Below are 16,100 nucleotides of genomic sequence, written 5' to 3'. Positions count from 1 at the left end.
TACAGAAAAAGAAATACACCAAAAAATCACTTAGCTTAGCAAGGGATAACAATGAACCAGGACGATCATGAGAACAGGAGGAAGAAGCAGAACCAGAGGTAATCACCCGATCCCTGTCCCTGAGTGACCTCTGAGATACGTGAAAAGATTTCAGCCATCGTCCAGGTGAGCACATTATCACCTGGCTGCTCTGATGCTGGGATAACGGGGCCAGTATCCTGGAATTAGAGGGTAGGGAGGCCAAGCAGCTGGGATGCTTGTCTAGGGAAGGGGGCATTGACAAGGCAATTGGGAAAAAAGACACAAGCCCTCAGCCTCTGGAGGCAACTTCTGTCAGGTGTCAGGGAAAGATATCTTTTCAGTGAAGACAACGTATGTTGGCCAGCCAAGTGGACCACCATGGAGAGAGGTATCCAATACCTGAGGGAATTACCTGTGCGGGAGATGGTTTATTATGACCTGGACCCCCAGATCCTGATGAAGTCTAATGTACCTGACCCATACGGCAGAAGTTTGTATGAAGCATACCATCATTGTATGCCAACTCACTGGCAGTAATGGACTGGGAAGGAGAAGAGGCACCAACAGTGGATGAAGTGGCTGGCCGACTCTGGCAATACAAAGTCTCTCTTCCTCCCTCATCTCAGCTGTGGAGAAACTGTCCTGGAAGGACGAACAATTCAGAGAGGATATGTCCTACTCCCCACCTGTACGGACCAGTATCACAGCTATTAGGAGTAAGTGCTCCTCTGCTCAAGAGAGAGGATATAGAGGGAACACACCTGCGCAGCCACGGAGAGGACATGAGGAAGTGGGATGGAAAACCTACCTCGTCATAGATGCATGAGTACGTGAGTTGCAAGGAAAAACAATCACAAAAGGGGGATTCTTCCAGGAAAAATGCCGCTCCAGTTCCCAGCAGGCAGTTCCCTAGAGCGAGTGAAAGGCCCAATCATGCTTCTGATCCTCTTGAAGGGATTTCTAAGTCATTTTTACAAGAAGTGAGTAGCGAATACGATGAGCAGGATTAGAGGGGCCCTGACTCCAGCCAGGTGGAGGAGAGGGTCAGCTGGGTTTATTGGACTGTGTGGATCCGATGGCCTGGCACGTCAGACACACAGGAGTACAAGGCTCTAGTGGACACCGGTGCACAGTGTACTTTAATGCCATCAAGCTATGAAGGGGCAGAACCCATCTCTATTTCTGGAGTGACAGAGGGATCCCAACGGCTGACTCTACTGGAGGCCAAAGTGAGTCTAACTGGGAATGAGTGGCAAAAGCACCCCATTGTGACTGGGCCAGAGGCTCCGTGCATCCTGGGCATAGACTACCTCCGGAGAGGGTATTTCAAGGACCCAAAAGGGTACTGGTGGGCTTTTGGTATAGCTGCCTTGGAGAGAGAGGAAACTGAACAGCTGTCTACCTTGCCCAGTCTCTCGGAGGACCCTTCTGTTGTGGGGTTGCTGAGGGTTGAAGAACAGCGGGTGCCAATCACTACCACAACGGTGTACCAGTGGCAACATCACACCGAGACTCCCTGATTCCCATCCATAAGCTGATTCATTGACTGGAGAGCCAAGGAGTGATCAGCAGAACCCGCTCACCCTTTAACAGTCCCATATGGCCAATGCGAAAGTCCAATGGAGAGTGGAGGCTGACAGTAGACAATCATGGCCTGAATGAAGTCATGCTGCCAATGAGTGCTGCCGTGCCAGACATGCTGGAACTTCAATATGAATTGGAGTCAAACGCAAGTGGTACGCCACAATTGATATCGCCAATGCATTTTTCTCAATCCCTCGGCAGAGTGCAGGCACAGTTTGCTTTCACTTGGAGGGGCGTCCAGTACACCTGGATTTGACTGCCCCAGGGGTGGATGCACAGCCCCACCGTTTGCCATGGACTGATCCAGACTGCACTGGAAAAGGGTGAAGCTCCAGAGCACCTGCAATACATTGATGCCATCATCATGTGGGGCAACACAGCAGCAGAAGTCTCTGAGAAAGGGAAGAAAATAATTTGGAGGATGCATATTCCAAATTACAGTCTGATTGTAAGCCCTCTTTATCAGGTGACCTGGAAGAAGAACAATTTCAAATGGACCCCTGTGCAACGACAAGCCTTTGAATAAATTAAACAGGAAATAGTTCATGCAGTAGCCCTTGGGCCAGTCCGGGCAGGACAAGATATAGAAAGCACCACATTGTGCTTAGCTGCTGGCTGGGGCTAAACCATGACATCCGTGTATATCTAATACTGAGGAATTTGCTAAAAAGCAATTCTGCATTCAGCTTATCCAACATCTCCACAGTTTCCTAAGGCTTAACCATACTCCCACAGCTTTCTTGTCTCCTGTCTGAAGAGTCTCAGCCTTTACAATTTCTCCTCATAAGGCAACTACTCCATCCTCTTTATCATCTTAGCTGTCATCTTTGTACCTGCTCCATTCTGTCCTTGATATGCAGAGACCAGAATGGCATTCAGAACCCAAGATGTGGATACTACAAAGTATTAAATAACATCCCCTGCCTTATTCTGAATACCCTTTCTGATTATTTCCAACATTCTGACAACTATTTTTGCTGCTGCTCATCAATCCAATAAATAAATAAATAAATTGGTTTAGTCATTAATCAAAAAATTATTAATCCCATCATGCTATGCATTAGTCTTTCTGAAATATACTGTGAGCTTATTGATCTACCTCAGCCTCAGTCCTGATACCATCAAATAGTGTCATGTTTTGAATAAGTTTACAAGTTCCTCACGACAATGAACATGTCTTGTTTTTTATTGTGAAGTGCCCGTGGTAACCTTCAGGCCTGATATAGTGGAAATGAGAATAGCTGGTATAGCATGAAGTGTGAATTACTGCATTTTGGGGCTAATAACAAGAATTTTTGTTACTGGTTAGTTTACTAAAACCAGAAGGAGAGAAAAAAATGAGGGTTTTTTGTAACTGATTATATGGTTGATCCTAATCAAAGGTGTCAACCCTGGAGGTGATTTTTGTATGACAAATCATGCAACTTAGGATTAATTGGATCATGCAAAAAGAGGATTGGCACTACTGCTAATGGTAAATCCTGATTTGGAAAGCTATACATCATCTTAGTACCCATTTTTATGAAAATCGGAAAAGATACTGGGATGGTCTAAAAGAACAATTGGGAAAGAAAATAAAAAGAGTCAAAGAGCTCAGTTTATTAACCCAGCAAAACAAAGTCTCAGCTGAGATATGATTACTCTCTAGGGATATAAAAGCAGTAACATCAGGGCTGGAAAGAGCTATATAAATCAAAGCAAAACACCAACACAAATGGCCATGAATAAATTTACATCAGAAATTGAAGACCAGAACCAGAAGAAGGGGGTAGTGGGTTGCTGCAGGAGGATTTAATGTGCAATGACTTATTAAAAATTGCCCTCCCTCTTCAAGATCGTGCAGATTTACTTGAACAGTTCCTGAGAGCAACCCCCTTCCTCAGCCGGGGACAGCCTTGCGCCTTGACCCATTTCTCTGTCATAATGACTTTAACAACCAAACAGAAGTTTCTGCTGGGGGGGCTGGTCTCATGAAGAGTCCTCGGCAAACATTAAACCTCTAAAATTCCAGAAATGAGATAGCGAGGAAAAAAAATTCTCCCATGAAAGATTACAAGAAGGTAAAAAAAGATTCAAAACAAGATGGATATTTTTAGCTTAAGGACTATGGATTTGGTCAATCTGCCAGGTTGCTGCTGTCTGTATCTGCCCTGAACTTGCTCCACTCTCTCTCTCTCTAAAAGTGATGCTGTGGTAGAGGAATTCTGTTCAGCAACAGACCTGTTCGGTCTCAGCTGGAGAACTTTGTTTAACTGCTTTTAAATAGCTGTTGAGAGAGTTCAGAGAGAAGGCACGCACCCGCACATGCAGAAAACCAGTTTTGGAAAGTATCCTCTTGTGAAAGGACAGGCGCGGTAAGCCTGCCCATTCTGGGGAGAGAATCTGACGTCTGCTCACCGATACTGATGACCAGGACATTGCGAAGAGAAAGGCTCTCACGCAGTGAGATGACTTCTTCGGTTTTTCCTTCCAAGTGGAAAATGGGATGGTGAACTGCAGAATGTGATTTCTCAGGAGGATGAGAGGCCATTTACAGAGGAAGAATCAAGGATCTGGTTCTAGCAGTTATCAAACTAGAGACTCAATACATGCAAAAAATAAAGGTAAAGTCCTGCTGTCCCTTTAATTATTTTCATATTGTCTGAAAAGTTCATTTTTCACTCAAACATTTCACAGGTCAAATATGGAGAGGAACATAAAGTTTGCATTATCCCTCTCCTCATGGCACAGTGCTTACTCTGGAAACTGAGGAGAGCCTTTAAATGTAAATTTTGTTCCTTACAGCTCCTGATGATGTTACAAGAAGTAACACTCTGGAGCTTCTGGGAGAAACCAGCAGTTTATTTGATTCATATTGCTCTCCTATTTCAGTACCTCTCCTTCTTGTTAGAAGTCATTGCAGCAAAATTATTTCCACTGCAAAACTGCTTCATAATTTTTTTCATCCCTCTGCCTGGATTTTTTTAGTACATACAGCAGCCCTAAGGAAAGCACGGGGAGGCAAATACTGGCCTAGCATATCAGTTAAAGCCTAACAAGTGGGAACATAACAAGATGTGATGGTGTGCTCCCCCACACACCATCCTGACCTTTATTTCCCATAACCCCACTCAACGATAACCACCAGTGGCGATGGTAATGGATGCAACTGGTGGTGATGGCTGCATCCAGCTTAAAGCAGATTCAGAGGCAGATAACACAATAGCCGAGGGCTAATTTGAGCAATGTGCCCACCTAACCACAGTGCTGGTCCATGTTCAACTCCAGCCAAATTTGGAAGAAGCTAACATCTGTGGTTGATATGCGAATATGACGAGTAGTCAATCATCTCACCCCCATAAACAGTGAGCACCCAAGAGCACTTTGAGCTCTCCTGCATGGCAGTGGGCTGCACACCAGGATGTCTTCTTGACTAGGGGACACCTCTCAAGGTTACTCCTTGAGGTTGAGCAGTTCCTTGCCACAACAGATTCTTGGTAAGTGAATTGGGAATAAGCACGCTGAAACTTTGAAAATCTTACCTAAGTGATAAAAAGGATTGACATAACCCTTTAGACATAAACTGTTGACCGAGTCTGAGCCTAGGATTGGATCCAGCTGCACGTAGACTCCTCTGCGCAGGAGTTGAGAAAGCAAGGGGGTCCCCTCTGAACCTCAGGACTCAATGGGAGGGTCTCCCTGGCAGTTTTGTCTGTCCCTGTCCTCTGTGCAGTAAATAATCAAGTGTACCTTGCCATCGAATCTCGTTAAACCACTGTCACATTTACCATCGAACTTTGTTATTAATAAAATACATTGCTGCTTCTCTCTTGTCAGTGAAGTGCATCACTATCACTCCATCCACGACACAAGATCAACCCACTTTGGAAAGCCCCAACTTCAAATTTTTGTTTATTCAGTATTGCTTCATTCACCCACTTCGATAAAAGATTCCAGACAGTACAACAAATCATGATTATACATAAGCTAAGTGCTTAAATTGACTCTTTCCCCATGCCCTGAGCAGGAAATGATGATCACTCTACTAAGAAATTTCACAAAAATCCTTCTTATTGAGAAAAAAAGTGGTGGTGTTTTGGGGGAATTTTTTTGAGACTGTGCAGAGGTTCCCATGAATCAGATAATTCTGCCTCTTTTGAAAAGTTACCAACATCAGGCAGAAAGTCAAAGTGTTATGAACTGGATGAGGGCAAGCCCTCCCAGGGAAAGAAGAGAAAAGCTTGAGGACACATGTACATGCCCTACAGGGAAGCTTTCAGATCAAGATCCCTTCTGACTCATTTCTGGTGTCAACTCACTGTAAGTTAATGATCACTTTGATGTCAAAAGAAGCCAAAATTTCTCTCAACTGATTACTAAAGCTACGCATAGCATATTCTTAACCACATAAAGGCCTGATTCTGCCACTAGTAGCAACTAGGCTTGCTGCTCTACCTGCATCTCAAAAAAGTCGTCAGTTTCCTTCAAACTTAGAAGTCTACTACAGAGACTGCATCTCGCAGAATCTGGGTGCCTCAGTAGGATCACCAATCTCTCAGGGAGCCAAGCTCGGGTGTGGGGTCTCTAGTCATACCTTCCCACTGCTGCAAAACTGTGACCAACACTAGTCATACACCAAAAACTCAATGAAAAGCAAAATCTCAACTTTCAATTTCAAAGTTATCCTTTGCCCTGGTTCCTTCAAAGGAATTCTCAGGAGCTGGATGCATTTCCCTGACTGCTTTCAGCTGTAATTTCAACCAGCAGCCTTCTTTGGCTGCCCAGCATGTCTTCTCTGGACTGCACTCAGCTGATGCAAAGCTGGCCAGCTGCCCGCTAGGTCTTGCCTTCAATTTGTGCCAGCCCGGAAAACTTATAACTAGTGAGGTTAATATTCACAGGCATGCCTCTCCTCTGAAAGTCCATGTATGCACAAAGCCAGTGCTCAGCAGGTATAAAACTCTCAGGCCTAGCTAGGGACCTCGAAGGAACCATGAGGAGCCCCCACAAGCTGCTGGAAACAGGTCTTCTGCTGCACTCCCCAGCTAGCTGGGGCTGCAGCCTTGAGCCTATCAGCCTTGAAAGGCAAAGCCCGCGGAAGGCTTCTCAACAATCCTTCTCAGAAATTTGATGACTGATTGGGTCCGGAGCAGAAGAAAAAAGGAGTATCAGGTGACTCCTTGGCAGAAGGTCAACTAGTGGGGTTTCCCAGCCTTGCACAGAACATGGCTTACCAAGGAGCCAGCTGCCTCCTGGAGCTCTCCAATGCCTCCAGCCCTCTGCAGCCAGCCAAGACTTTTTAACCTCTTTTGCCCATCCAAACCCCTTGCTCCTTTACATCCAAACTCACCAGTATCTCACTGCACTTTCTCTGCAGTCATTGAAGCTGCTTTCCATCCACAAAGACAAATATCAGTAAGTGGTCATATAGCTGCAATAAAATACACTCCCCTACAAATAACTAAGTGTAGTTTAATTCAAAACCTGAGTGAAAATATCAAGCTCCTACTCAGAGAGTACAAGGTTGACAGAAGACAAAATCCTGTCTAGTTCCATCCGCATTTTCTCTAGAAGCATAGACCCAGTGCATCAAGTGTCATTTATTATAATTTAATTATTCAGGGAAGTATCCTCTCTACTTTTATTTGGTACCCCAATAAAAGTTATTGAATTTTTTAAAAAAAGAAAATCAAGAACTTTTTGAGCTGAGATGGTAAAAAAAAGAGACAGTATTATCTCATTTAAAAAATAAGGAACAATGCTTCATTTTAAAGAACATCTTATAAAATTATGATTTATTTTCAGCATCTCATGCACTTTCCTGTTAAGTATGCATTCCTGTTACTATCAAATATAAGGTTAAATTAACACAAGCGTCAATTTATTATTTAAATGACACTTAACAGTTTCAATATAGTTCACTCTCTTTTGGTTTCCTAATCAATTCTTAGAACTCCTTACATATACAACCAAAATTAATTTAATTGAAGCTCAGCTTTAGCAGAAACTGTCTGTAAACTGTCCAAGTATGTTTGCACTAGTAACATATCTTCCTACTGCTGTACTAGAGATAAGGGACTTTCTGACTCCCAGAACAAGCACAAACACACAATAGAATCACTCAGAACCCATTATTTTTCCAGCCATGCTTATAATTTACTGAAATATCAGCATTTTTTTCACCATCACTTTCCATTTTTTAACTCTTTTTCCATGAAGTGTGCTTTATGTACAAACGCCTATGGTCAAAAATTGTCACAAGCTTTTTGTTGTAATTTACCGTTCAATTAACAAATTATGTCTTAAGATTCAGCATACGTGAAACTAAACTTTAATTTTAAAAACCAGTTTCTGATTTTAAAAATGTATCCATAGAAATCTTGTAGCACATTTTGAAAGAAATATAAGTAGTAAACTGTCACTGGAAATATGTCTGTGTTTTCCTTATTTTCCTGGAAGAATATAAAATTGCAGTTATGCAGTTTATACCTAACAGTAATTTATATGGGATAAAACACATTTTAAGTTTCTTTCAATTGCACAATATAGAATTAACCACCTTGTGGAGATATGCTTCATTATTTCCTCATCTTCGAGACTGACAAAATTAAATCTCCCTTGTAATTCTTAAACTCTTTGACAGACATGGTGCAGTATATGAAAACTTAAAGTACACAACCTCAAGAACAAATAATAATGTAGCTATCACACGAATTCATGTATTATGTAGTACATGAACTGAACAATTAGTTGAAAACAAATAACTTTCCAATTTTCCATTAATCTGTATACACTTTACTTCAGCATTATCTTTTACAAATGATACACTGTCATGATGATGCATTATCAAAGTTCAAAGCTGGAGTATATCTCTTAGAGTTGGAGACACTACTAATGGGGTATTATTAATGTCTTGAAAATAACCATGCATATGGTGGATGATTCTGCTTTAAACTGTATAGTTGAAAACAATTATGGGAAACATTTTGATATTTCCATGATTTGAGTCCAAAACAAAAAAAAAAAAAAATGCCCATTTCAAAAGTCTTCATTTACTCAACTGAAAAAAGGATCTAATATATTGTTAATATACTGAGTATCTGCTGTACCAAGATTTATCATTTTAGCTAAGATAATCTTAGAAAACAACACTAATTTGTCATCATTATCACACAAGCTCTGCAGGTGACTATAAGTACTATTGTGCATTTTTTCGTGACTCTTAAGCAATAACCTTGCAATTTTATTTTTTATAGCCCTTAAGAAAAGCTCCATGTATTTTATCTGAAGCCATGCTCTAACTTTTAAGACCTGCTTTTGCCTTGCATCCAGCAGTCCACTACGATTACCTGAGAAACTTCTGCACAAGCGACAGCATGCCTGAAGTGACATGCTCCATTACTGCCTTTGCTGAACGGGGCAGCTCATTTCTCCTTTCCCCCTAGAAAGGGTTAAGGGTTGAGCGTTCGGTGTCACGGCAAGAAGGTGACACGAGCAGGTGCTCCCAAGCTGGCAGCTGTGCAGCCGGGATGATAAACTCGCTGGGAAGAGCATGACCTCGAGATGGCCAGGCCCAGCCAAAACAGCCCTCGGCACCACATTTCCAAGCCCTGTGGCAAGTGCTAGCTGAACCTCGGCAGCAGACGTATCTTGTCCCTGTTCACTCAGCCATTAGCACACCTTTGCTATTTCGTATTTTTCTTGAGCGTCGGTTCCCTAACTCAGTTCAAAAAAGAAGATTGGCCAGGGTTAAATACAATCTTTTAAAGGGGAAAAATTGAACAAGTACTTATCTTTTTTGTGTGAACTTTTTTGCAACTTTAGCTAGAGACACGACAATGTTTTACTACATTATTTTTAGGGTACAGCATTTTCTTTTTCGTTCTGACTTTAATTTTTGTCAAAAGTTTTCATTTCTTTGGGCTGCCTTGATCCCTGAAAACAAGGGATAATCTTAGTTCCACTGCTTAGTGCTGCTCTTTAAAAGTTTGTTCGACTGAGTCAACTTTTACCTTACTCATATAACAAATCAGGGTCTGTTAAAGTCAGGAGCCTGTAGAACAAGATAGTGTAGCGTGACTTCTTCATCTGATAGCAGTGTCTCTAGGAGAATTTGAAAGGAAAACTTGAAGATTGTATAAAGCAAAGTTATTTTCAATATAATTAAGCAAAAATCTCTATTTTCAATAAGTTTCGGCTTTAATTGAAAGGGGGTTTTTTTGTTTTATATGCGCGTGTGTGTGTGTGTGTGAAACTCCAGCATGTATGCATGGATAGTTTGTACACTATGGACAAACTGGGATGAGTTTTCCACAGTTTATGTGATAGTACAGCAAGACTGCCTCCACATGTGCTCTCAGTGAGATACTGGATGGATTTTTTTTAGGAAATTCAAAGCAGCAACAAAGGTTAATTTCATTTATTTCACTCCTGTCAATCTGAGGAGGTTTGGGGTTTTTTATTGGCTTGTAAAGATGGCCAGTTTTATTAAAGTAGAAGGACTGACTTCCTGCTTGTTTTCAGTTCTGTGCAATAAACTTGGAACCGATCACAACCATTTCTCTGCAGGAAAATGAAGCTATATCCCGTCCAAAGAAAGGAGCCTGTTGCAGAGGCCTCCAGGTGAGCGGCCCCATGCACAACACACTGCTGTGCAGAGACACCATCTCACATCCATCAGCCGCCACAGCCAGCACACAGCTCACCAGGGCGGCTCTCGGAGCCAGCGCCGTCCTTCGCACCCTTTGCTGCACTTCCAGCTCCAAAGGCAGCACGCAGCAAAGCTGTCTCTTCCACCCACAGCAGACTTATGCCCTGATATAGCTATAAACCAGGAAGGTATTGACAGCTCTGAACTCAGTATCAAATTCTTCTTGGTTATCTCGGTCCTTAACTTCCCGATTGCTTTGCGTTTGAGCTTGTGCCTGTCAAGCTGGCTTACTCGTCGTCTTCTGTATCAAAATGAAAGCATGGCTAGTTTAAAAGGGCTGACAACAAAAGCCTGTAAACCGAATGAAAGGAAGCAAAACAACAACAAAAAAACCCCCTACCTCAGCATAATCGTCTATCTGTAGCCTGAGAAAGAAAAAAGGGACAGCAATTCCCAGATTTTTAAATTATCCTTATTGCTTCATGTTGATGTCATTGCTGAAATGTGAATAAAAGATTTAGTTTGTTTACTGAGATCTATTCAAAACTTTACTTATAGCTTAACACATACTCACTATAAAAAACTCAGCTGGGTGGTGGAGGCAGACATCCTAAAAAGGTATCATCTTAATCAGCGAGGAGTTCACAGAGCTGCCACAGGGCAGTATAGTCACCCTTGAATACACCAAATGCATTTCCTGCATGGAAACTGAAGAAAAAAGTACCGGCATGGGCACTGACTGCTGGTTCTGCCCTGCTAAGAGAAGGGCAGATATAGGGAAATTTATTTTTGTTAGTAGTCAGTTATGATTCGACTAGCACAAGGAACTTATTTGTTGAATGATCTTAAAATCATCACATTTCAGAGTAGAACCACACTTTAAATATGGGAAATGTTATTTGCTGTATATGTATTATGTTATTAAGTATAATTAAAGTTGAAAGCCACAGAACCACACTCAGTGCTACTGCAAGACTATAGAACATTTCTGTGGCCAACACAATAAAGTACCATATGCTGAAGACATCAGCAGCCAAGAAGTAATACACTTAGTAGCCTAAACTACAGCATGCTGTGGACCAGTATCTGTGCAAATATTTCAGAAATGAGTGATGAATAATTATGCTGAGAAACAACTATGCCACTGCAAACATCATCATTTCTAGATACGCAGACTGCCAAAAACTAAACATAACCCTTGGAGAAGAACAAAAGCTTTCTTTTTATAGGTGCAAAATTCTACAGTATTTCCCTGTTTGAGGCATCTCAGAGATATTGTATCTAGCTAAAGTGTTTCACCTCTTGACTTTTCTAGAAGCCTTGCTGTGATTTTTTTCAGGCACTAAGTCACACAGAATATTCTATGTTCCCTTTGTACACTTCAGAAGTAGACAACAAAAGCTTTTTTTTTTCCCCCCCTTATGTTATGTTTTATTCATAACCATTGAAAAGAAAAATTGAAACTATGGTGAGAGTCACTCTTTAGACTTGTCTCTATTAGAAAATTGAATCAGAACTGTAAATGGTTTCAGACGCAGATAGCCAGGACCAGCACTGAAAACAGAGCAAGAATCAATGCAGACCTGGAAAAGGCAGTTCCAGTACAATTTTTAAAAATGCGATTGAAATGACATCTGATTTGCAACAGGGTTGCCACCAGAATTGTTCGCTGGTGAAAAAGGTAAGGGCTGTCTCTGAGACAAAGAAAATAGCTGTAGGCTTCATTAGACTCCAGAAGAGCCACCACAAGTTACAGCGCGCATCCTCCTCCCAGCAGTTCAGGACTCCGAGCACCTTCAAAGGGACAAACTTGCCCCACCATTGGCAAGGGTGGTCTGAACGTGATCCACGGTGGCTCTCCCTCAAGCAGAGGATCTGATCTGATGCTCTGGGACGTTTCTCAGCTGGGAGAGAGTTCCTCAGTCTGTATTGCAACAATCCCATTTCTTGACCTGCATAGCACTGAAATTGTGACAGTCGGAGCCTGATTCTGTTACACTGACTGTTATTTCTGATACTCTGATACTTGGTAAAAATGCCCTCAAGGCCAGAAGACATACAAGCCATGTTCCCAGCCAACAATGCAGATTTTGCATTATCAGAATGTACCGAACTGTGGCTGTCTTCAGTCTTCTACATTCATAGGTAGCCATGAGGAATAAATCATACATTAGAGAAGCTCTATAATTGCATCAGCTTCTATCTGCAACCAGATTGTTCCCTAGGTATGCGGAGCACAGAACTTAAGTTCTTCCTAAACAAAGGGCCAAAGAGATAAAGAGGTAAGACACACTCTCTAAAGAAGTTGTTATCTGACCAGTTCCATCCCTCTAGCTCTGCACAAATTTGACTAACGTGATTTTGAGAAGGAATTGTGTATTTCTTCTGAGAGAAAAGGAAGTCTAGCTGAAGGTATCACAGGGACTACAAAGTTAGAACAACTTCTATAGAGATAGACCACTGACCAAGAAAAATACAATGGTCATGAGATGTTTAGGCAGTTTATCACCATTTATATTACACTACTGGTATAAGCTTGCATGTGAATATACTAGTGCTATAGTAAGGAGGGCTATAGAGAAACCTAGGCATAAATAAAAGTGAATTACATTTAAAATAAAACTTTTACTTACCATCTTTCGATTGCATTAAGCAACACTTGTGAATTGATCAGTAGTTTTTTTCCCAAAAGAGGGGACACCCCCCACTATTCTCTACCCTGTGTGGGCAGAGAAAAAAATAATTCACATTCCTTTAAATACCACAGAACAAAACAGAATTAAAAAACCCAGATGAGCTAATATTTAGATAAATACTATTACAATTATGTCATGTACTTTTTTATATCAGATGAATTGTAGCCTCAGAATGTTAATAAAAACCACAACGTTTGCATCCGTAGTTCACTCTGTTTAAAACAATGACAACTGATAACAGGAATCCAATGTATTTTATGCACACTACTTATCCACTTAAAAAGTGAGGGTGGGGAGACAGCAAGGAAAGCAACAGGGGCCTGATCCTGTTCCCATGAAAGAAAATGGGAAGTTTGCCATTAACTGCAAGATGCTGGATTGTGCCTTTGGTTTGCTGGCAGAACTGTACGTGAGTTTTGTATTTTCTCTTGTGGCTAAAACACAGTCATTTGCTGCCCTCTAGAAGCAGACTGATACATATACTTCGGTTTTCTTCAATACAGGAATGTTCCGAGCTGTAATTTTTTAAATCTATATAACAACAATGCAGAGCAGTGTCGAAGGACTAGAGAGATGTGATGAACTACGAGGTATGGAGAATTTTGACGTGTTCTCTGAATTCAGAATCATTTGATAACATGACTGATTATTCTCGTGGAAATATGGAATGGTGTCACGTATTGCTCCTGGGATTATCAAACAGAGTTAACTTCCAAGAAGAAATTAACTCAGATTATTTCTTTACCCTGTTTAATAAAACTCAAAATTAGCAGAAGAGGATTGTGACTGCATTTTTTAAAGCACAACCCTCACCACATTGATACAGGCCACAGATAGGAACGGGAGATTCATCAAGTTATGCTGACAAAAATCACAAAATAAGTCAGCAAGTTTCAATTATGTGTAATGTATAAGGTTAACTATTAAAGTAATTTTTTTATTGTTTCCAAAAGTAGTAGTAAACTCATTTATTCATAATGACTATTTGCTTATCAAGTTTTTAGAAATTTTCATTCAATTTTATTTTGGTTTTCTTAGTAGGAAAAGAAAGTCTAAAAAGTGCTGTGAAGTGTCTTGTTTCCACCAACTCTCCAATGACCTAGGAATAGCTAATGAAATTTCCTTTAAATTTAAAAAAAAAAAAAAAAAAAAAAGACAACCCTCAAACCTTCTAACCTCAGCTCCAAGCAGAAGTCAAAGAATCTAAATGTGAGAGCAAGGAATAAGATTCAAATGTCTTCTACCATTCAATTATCACTGCATAATGCCATTAGATGACAACTATAGAGTTTTCTTAGGTAATTTTTTTTTAATTTCACTACTATCACAAGTGGATTTTATGAGTGAAATATTCAAAGGTAGAAATATTGCTCTAGTGCTATTCCACAAACTGCCAAACACCATTTATTTAGATCTCACACCATGCTCATTACTATATTATGTTCCCTGAAGTGACCAAGGACTTGCAGACCAAGTCTTGAACAGCTGAAAAGTTCTTGATTCTCCTTTCATCAGACTAATACTACCAGAAGAACTGCCCACTTAAGGATATCTGCACTCAGCTACCAAAGTCTGATGTATTCATATTTACCAGCCATTTAAAAAAAAAACTTGTCTTGCTTCTTTTCACAGTACTTTGACAACAAATACAAGGAGGATGGGCTTGCAACTTTGAAGTTAGGTACTCATGAGAATCAAACTGGATGAGATTGTTGTTCCATATATCATTTCAGAGACAGATAGAGACCTCCAAATTAAGATTTTGGTTAGTGAAATATATTTCTGATGTCTCATTTAAATGTCAAAAGTTAGGTAAAGTGAATCTGTAGCTACTTACAACTCCTACTAAACCCTAATTTATTAGTAATGCTAATGATGTTACACGCTTTCCAGAATGAGTCTGAGTATTTTTCCTTTGAAAAGTGCAAATCAAAGATTCAAGAACTCATTTCAAGTACACTCTCCTCCTAACCAGATCTATGCTATTTTTGCTTCTAATTGACTTATCTAAAATCAAAGCTTGTTTTAAACTGACGTACACAGCAAGGTCAAGACCAAGGGTCCAAGTGTTCAAACAGGTTTTCCATGAATAAAAAATAGTACAGTTTTCCAAAGAACAGGACAAAGACAGAGTTTAATCACTTTGATTATTTGAGTCAACTGCAAGGTCAGTAAATGTGTATACACCCACACTAAAACATAAGCAGAAGGTGGGTCATGCGCGTGTCAAGCCCTAAGCATACCCATCAAGACTAGCATAAGGTTAACTATTTTAAATACCCTTAAAGAATGTCAAGCCAGGAACTCGGAAAGTTTTCTCAGCTTGCTGGCTGTGGAGTTTTCAGCTAAATAAAGCATGGAGTGGATGCCACCAAGTGGTAGCTGTTATCACAACATACCAATATCTTCAGCATGACCACACTTTAGGCTGCTACTTCAGCTGCAGAAAATATTCCTGGTACAGTAGTTTGTTGGGAACAGAATACTACTATTGTGAAAAGAGGAAAACAACGCGCTAAGGATAAAATTTGATTCCTATTGCTAATGACAGAATTGTCACGGATTTAAATAAAACCACTATCAACTTCCTTTTGAAGCCTTATCAAATACTTATAATCTTCTGAGAGCAAATCCAAGGTTGCCCAAAAGACCACATCTGCAGTTCCTGTAGACAGCAAACCTGCAAGACACCCCCTACGTGCACCTGGAAGAGACCCTCCGAGTATAACTGATTATTTGGGTGTATATACACTGCTAAATATTATAGGGCCATGAGACAAAACCAAGTATTGCTGAATTGTTTTATCACTCCCCTACATTTGGCAGTTCCAAATTGTTCTCTCTCAGACACAGTACAGGCACAGTGCTGGGAACAATTTCCTCCAGGGAATGATCACAAAAGTCAGTTGGCTGAAACTGCACCAGGTTTGCTGCAGCCGCTCTGCAATTGACTCTCTCCATTCTCTACCATCCTTCAACATTATTGCAGCAAATTTTGTTCCTCATATATCTCATAAACCACATCCCAGGACATATATAGCCTCAGTTCCATGCTATAAAAACACTCAGGAGGGCTATTTCATGCCTTTGCATTATTTCAGCCACAGTGGCGCTGCAAGAGACCCAGAGGAGACATCCAGGCATAGAGTACAGATGCAGCCAGCCTGCTC

The sequence above is a fragment of the Grus americana genome, chromosome 2 (genome assembly GCF_028858705.1).
Source record: "Grus americana isolate bGruAme1 chromosome 2, bGruAme1.mat, whole genome shotgun sequence".
NCBI lineage: Eukaryota > Metazoa > Chordata > Aves > Gruiformes > Gruidae > Grus > Grus americana.
Note: the sequence above shows the minus strand (reverse complement) of the source record.